We start from the raw sequence: 6,895 nt of genomic DNA on the forward strand, positions 1-6,895 counted from the left end.
TTCATGACCTAGTTTTTACCGTTACCCCGCGATTTTCTTGGACCTCCTCTGGTCTAAAATGTTGTTTTTCTTTAGTTTGGATTTGCTTATTAGCGACGAAAACTTTCTGTTCTGTTCTATTTCTATTATGTCCTATGCTCATATTTTAACTGAGCACGAATCGTGTTTGATATTCTGGGAAAATAGAATTCCCAAGAATTTTGAAGTGGACTTCTTTCGGACCTCTGTGGGCTCTGCGATGTTCCCTTTCTATAGCCTCAGAAATCTGCTCTGAATCGGACAAATCTTTCAACAATCTCTGCGTTATTCGAATTTTATGAAGCATAGCTTCAAGCAAAACGAATATGCCTCAGGCAAATTTTTCGGACTCCGGATAATCAGGAACCTAGAGGCATCGCCGTTGAGCCCCCTTACAAAAACATCCAACACCTTGACTCCATACATTTCAATTAGGGCGCTGGCCAAGCTTTTAGTAATATAAGGGTCGTTAAATTCTTTAGCCCATCTTTTAATAAAACTGAGAACACCTTTAGCCTTATTAACCATTGAAGAAATATGGTCGGAAATTTTAAGTTTTATGTCTAAAAGGACACCAAGATCATTAACCTGAGTTAATTTTTCTAAGGCAATCCCAGCAAGATAGTACGAAGCCTGGTGAGGACTAGTAAGATAAAAAGACATAAGTTTGCATTTTGATCCATTAAGTATTAAGTCATTAGCTAAGCACCATTTTTGAAAATTATCGAGATCGGACTGGAGTCTGATTTGGGCAGACGGGAACTTATATTGCAGACAAAGCTTAACATCGTCTGCGTACATTAGTACCAGCGCGTTCGTTAAGGATGGGGGCAAGTCATTTACAAAAAGAGTGAATAGTAATGGGCCAAGATGGCTTCCTTGAGGGACAACCACATGTGGCACGGACTATGCGGGAGTATTGATTTTTAAATTAGACTCTCTGTGATCTTCCATTTAAATAGCTGGAGATCCACGTAATGAGGTCGGTTGAGAATCCCAAAAGATTTAGTTTACTCAAAAAGAGTGAGTGATTACCTGAATCAAATGCCTTACTAAAGTCACAACATCAGTTTAAAATAACATCAGTTTAAAGTCACTTTTGGAAGCCATCTAAAACAAAGGATGTCAACTCCAATAAATTAGTGGTGGTTGAGCGACGCTTAATGAAACCATGAGAAATTATTGATGAGCATAGGTGTTGCAAATGAGGAGTTATTAAATTTTCGAATAACTTTGGAATCGCTGACAATTTTGAGATGCCTCTGTAGTTGGCAGCATCGGATTTGTTCCCCTTTTTGTGCAGGGGAATTATGAAAGATTCCTTCATTTTAAAGGGGAAAATCGAAGATTCCAAAGATAAGTTGAAAAGTTTTTGAAGAGGTTTGCACAGAGCCCTAGCACAGTATTTTAGCACACAGCCTGGTACTCCGTCGGGGCATGGCGAATAAACTGGTTTTACCTTTTGAAGATCCAATAGTATATTGTTTTCAGAAAGAAATGGAACAAATATACTATTAGTTGGTTGAATGTTGTAAGCGTATGGCTGATCTGAAGTGTTAGGAGGTAAATAAGTTGTTTGGAAAAATTTTGCGAATAAATCCGCAATGGCCTGATCCGAAGTCGCTGATAAATTTTGATACGTAAGTAGGGAAGGAAAAGATACATGTTTACGCTTCGTGTTTACAAAGTTATAAAACTGCTTTGCATCCTGAGTGAACTGAATCCGACAGCGGCGAATATAATTTTTATTGGGCGTTATGCACGGTGAAATTTAGTCGAGCTATTAAGTATTTTGAGAAATCTATGCAGCTACAGGTTCTTTTATATTTATTTAAAAATCTGTCTTTACCTGTTTTTAATTTTGTTAGGCACCTTGTTAACCAAGGAGGATTATTTGTAGCGGACGGATATTTCCACGGTACACTAGAGTCAAAGAATGTATTTAATGTCAAATAAAATTTATTTAGGATGATATTTATATCTGTTGAATTGTATAAATATAATAATCTAGAGTTACTTATATTTAAGCTAGTGTAAATTAGATATTCCGTATAGTATATAATATTATAATAAGCTATTGTGAATTAGACCTTATCGATAACGATTGTAATTAAGCTTCTTCTTCTTCTTCTTCATTAGAAAGAGCTTGTAAGCATAAGATCAACTTTTCCCAAATAAAAACTCGAATCTCAACATGGTAGCAGAACAAGGTTAATTGAACAAGGTTGATTAAACATGGTTTATTAAACAAGTAAAGGAAAAGTGAATAGTTTTGGTATAAAATAAAAATAAACAGTTAAAAGAAAAGTTTTAGTCCAAGTAAAGAGCTTGCGAACTCATACACACAAATCTACGAAAAAGTGGCACGACGAACGAAAAGATTCAAATTTAAAGAAAAAAATACATATACCAAAAATAAGAACATCTGCATTAAAGTGAAGCGTGTTTGAAGGCATTTAATTAAATCGATCATCATAGTAAGCAAATACTCACATACATTACAAAGGAACACGTGGATGCGAACAGATTAAAAATTTTGAAACAAAAAACGTGACAAAGACCAAGTGAAGAACTACAACTAAAAGCGAAAGAAATATAAAAGACAATAAAAGAAAACAGAACAGCTTTAAAAGTGCTTTAGGAATTCTACACTGAATTCAAAAAACTGATCAATGCAAGGTGTTGCTATAAAAATTGAAAAAGACATAGACGAAAACAATACAGAAATTAAAAAGGCAATAACTATGGCTGCTCAAGCAAGAATTGAAGACACCCTAATACCCGTCTTCGATGGAACAAACTTCACAAGTTGGAAACTGAGATTGATGGTTCTGCTGGAATACAAAGAATGCAAACAACAAGCAACAAGCATGAAGACCGATAAGGAAGCTGAAGCGGACTGGACTAAGAGAGACCTAAAAGCGAGGATGATGATTATGAGTACAGTCACTGACAGACAGTTGGAATACATAGGTGAATGCAAATCAGCCTATGAGATGATGAAAAAGTTTGATAGTATTTACACAACGAAATCAACGGCGCTCCAGATCATACAAAGAGGCAAAATAGAAGAAATAAAACTCAGCAACTATACAGAAGTGGACGACTTCTTTGTTGATTTTGAAAAGTCAATAAATGATTTTAAAGCAGCAGGTGGAGTTTTGGAAGAACCAGAAAAAATGAGATATCTTATAAAATCATTGCCGCCGAACTACAGCTATATTGGTGATTTTATAGATATTGTACCAGAGCAACAAAGAACAGTTGAATATGTAAAAAGCAAAATAAAAGAGAAAAATTTCAACAAAAGCGAGACGTCTAAAAGATCAAGCGTGAGTACATTCAACGCAAATGCTAAAGGAGTCTGTTTCAGTTGTGGCAAATATGGACACCAGAAAAAAAACTGCTATCTCAATCAAGGAAATCAAGCAAGCCAAATTGCTATTCAAACTGGACAAAACAGAGGTTTTTCTCACAACCTGGGAAGAGGAAAACGGGGAAATTTCCATGGCAGATCACGAGGCTCATACAGCAGAGGCAGGGGATCTCACCGAGGATACGTGAACGAGACTTCAGGCAACGAATCGAGCGCAGCATGGTCTGTCGAGTTACATCATCCTGCAGCTAATGGACCAAGTGGATGTGACTTCAAGGACCCAAGCGAAAATGCTTATCAATTAAAGTGGATCTTGGACAGCGGCTGTACGGACCATATAATCAAAAGCGACAAATATTTCGTGAGTTATCAGGATCTAAAAATTGCTGTCGACGTTAAGCTGCCAGATGGCAAAACTTTAAAAGCTACCAAAATTGGTAATATCAAACTAACTTTTAAAACCTACTATAAAAACAAAACTGTAGAGTTAAAAAATGTTTACTATGTAAATGGAATTCAGGAGAATTTATTAAGCGTATCAAGAATAACGAAAAACAATATCATTGTTGCAAAAAACAGTAATGCAAAAATATATGATCAGCATAATGAATTAGTAGTCGTAGCTAATAAAGTAAACAACTTGTATGTGATAAAAGGTATTGCAAAAGAAACTGGTAGTATTAAAGAAGTCTATACAAATGTGTTAAAACTAACAAATAAAGAAAAATGGCATAGGGCACTTGGCCATATAAACGTTAAATATTTAGATAAATTAGTTTCGGAAAAATTATTAGAAGGTTTGCCAGATAAGCTAGAAAAAACTGAGATGAAGTGTGCGAACTGCTTACAGTCTAAAATGTCCAATAAACCATTTGAAAACAATAGAATAAAATCTAAAGAAATTCTCGAAACAATTCATACAGACTTAAATGGACCGCATACTACAGGCTATGGTGGAGAAAAATATTTTCTAACATTCGTAGATGATTATAGTAAGTGCACTAGACTTTATTGTATCAAAAATAAATCAGACACGGTAAATTGTTTCAAAGATTATATTAACTTCGTAGAAAATAAATTTAACAAATGTGTGAAAAAATTACAGTGTGACAACGGAAAGGAGTATTTAAACAAAGACATTTACACTTTCATAAGAGATAAAGGAATAGAGATACTAACTTGTCCTCCATATGTACATGAACTAAATGGCGTAGCAGAAAGATATAACAGGTCAGCTATGGACATGGGCAGATGTCTTATGCGGGAAGCTAAAGTAAATAGGCAGTACTGGCCCGAAATTATGAAAGCAGTAGCATATTTAAAGAACAGATCAATAGCCAACACACAAGAAAACAAAACACCTTTCGAAATATTCTTCAGCATTAAGCCAAATGTTAAGAATTTAAAAATCTACGGCAGCAGAGTATTTGCTAGAATACCAGAAGTTTTAAGAAAAAGCAAATGGGATGACAAAGCTAAGGTCGGAATTCTTGTAGGTTACAATCAAAACGGTTATCGAGTACTAATGAACAATAAAGTTATTAATGTTAGACATGTCGATATAATCGAAGACAAAACGGAATTAATCTGCTTAGGAGAATACGAGGAAGTATATAGCAATGGTAAAGATAAGGTTCTTAGTGAGACAGAATCTGAAATATGTGAAGAGGAGCAATCTGAAAAAGAAGCAAAGTTAGAAAACAAAAATCTGAATCAGAGTCAATACAATTACTTAGATAATATTCAAACATTGAGAAAATCAAGTAGGAAAAAAATTCCGGTAGATAGATATGGTAGTCCAACAACCCATTACATATATGTAAATCATATTGATGCGAATGTTCCAAATACATTCCACGAGGCGATAAGCTCTAAGAATAATGAAGACTGGATTAGAGCAATGGATTGCGAAATTCAAAGTCTGAATAAGAACGAAACTTGGATAGCTGTCGATAGACCTAAAAATAAAGAAGTCATTGATGTGAAGTGGGTTTTCAAAAGAAAAGGTGATGGCACTTTCAAGGCGAGACTAGTAGTTCGAGGTTTTCAACAAAAAGAGGATATTGATAATGTATATTCGCCAGTAGGAAAAATGCAAACTTTAAAAACACTATTATCATACAGCTGTGTAAACAATTTATATATAGAACAAATGGACGTAGAAACAGCTTTCCTAAATGGCAAAGTAAAAACCGAAGTCTATATAAACATGCCGCTAGGGTATGAAATGAGTGAAGACAAAGTATATAAATTACAAAAGGCACTGTACGGTCTTAGAGAAAGCCCAAGAGCTTGGTATGATACGATAAATGAATTCTTAACAGGCCTAGGATTTATAAGAAGTAAGTACGATTATTGTTTATATGTAGATATTGCAAAAAAGGATCCAATTCACTTACTAGTTTTTGTAGATGACTTGTTAATTTGTTGCAAAAATTTTTCCAAAATCGAAGAAGTAAAAGCTAGTTTAAAGAAAAGGTTCTCTATGAAAGACTTAGGCAAAATTTCAAGCTATATTGGCATAGATGTAGACTATAATAATGATAGAACTAAAATGACACTATGTCAAACAAAATATATAGAGTCTTTAGCGGAAAAATACATGTTAGAAAATTCAAGATTATACGATACACCCATGGAAACAAATTTAAAGTTAGAACAAGCATCTGTCTCAACTGAACATATAAAATATAATAAATAAACTTATAGGATATAAAGTTAATAGGAGAATTACTCTACATAAGTACAGGCACAAGACCGGACATAACATATAGTGTGAATTATCTCAGCAGATTCCAAAACTGTTATAACGAAACTCATTTTAAATATGCTTTAAGAGTATTGAAATATTTATATAGGACAAAAGACTTAAAACTGACTTATTGTGATAATTTAAATAATGATATTCTAGACTGTATGGTAGATTCTGATTTCGCAGGAGATTGTATTGATAGAAAATCAACAACGGGTTTTGTTATAAGGTTCCAAGGAAACCCAATCTTCTGGAAGACAAGAAAACAAAATTCAATTGTAAAATGTTCAACTTTTGCTGAATATACTGCTATGTCAGAAGCTGTAACTGAAATATTATTTACTAGAAATTTATTAATGGATTCTTTTAAAGAAAAATTCAGTCAACCCATAAAAATTTACGAAGATAATACAGGAGCAATCGCTATAGCTAAATTCGGGAACTTTACAAAAAATTCGAAACACATTGAAGTTCAGTATCACTACATAAATGAGAGCTATAATAAAGGCTTAATCGATATTGTAAAAGTAGATTCAGATAAAAATTTAGCAGATATATTAACCAAAAGCCTATGTAAAACTAAATTTTTGAATAATAGACAATCGCTAAAATTATTGTAACAACTTGTAAAATATTATAAGTCAAACTGTGACAAAGCTAATGGTAATCAAATGAAGTAAAAAAAGGTATTCTAGATTATAAATTTAAGGAGGCGTGTTGAATTGTATAAATATAATAATCTAGAGTTA

Source organism: Drosophila ananassae, chromosome XR, assembly GCF_017639315.1.
Source record: "Drosophila ananassae strain 14024-0371.13 chromosome XR, ASM1763931v2, whole genome shotgun sequence".
Lineage (NCBI taxonomy): Eukaryota > Metazoa > Arthropoda > Insecta > Diptera > Drosophilidae > Drosophila > Drosophila ananassae.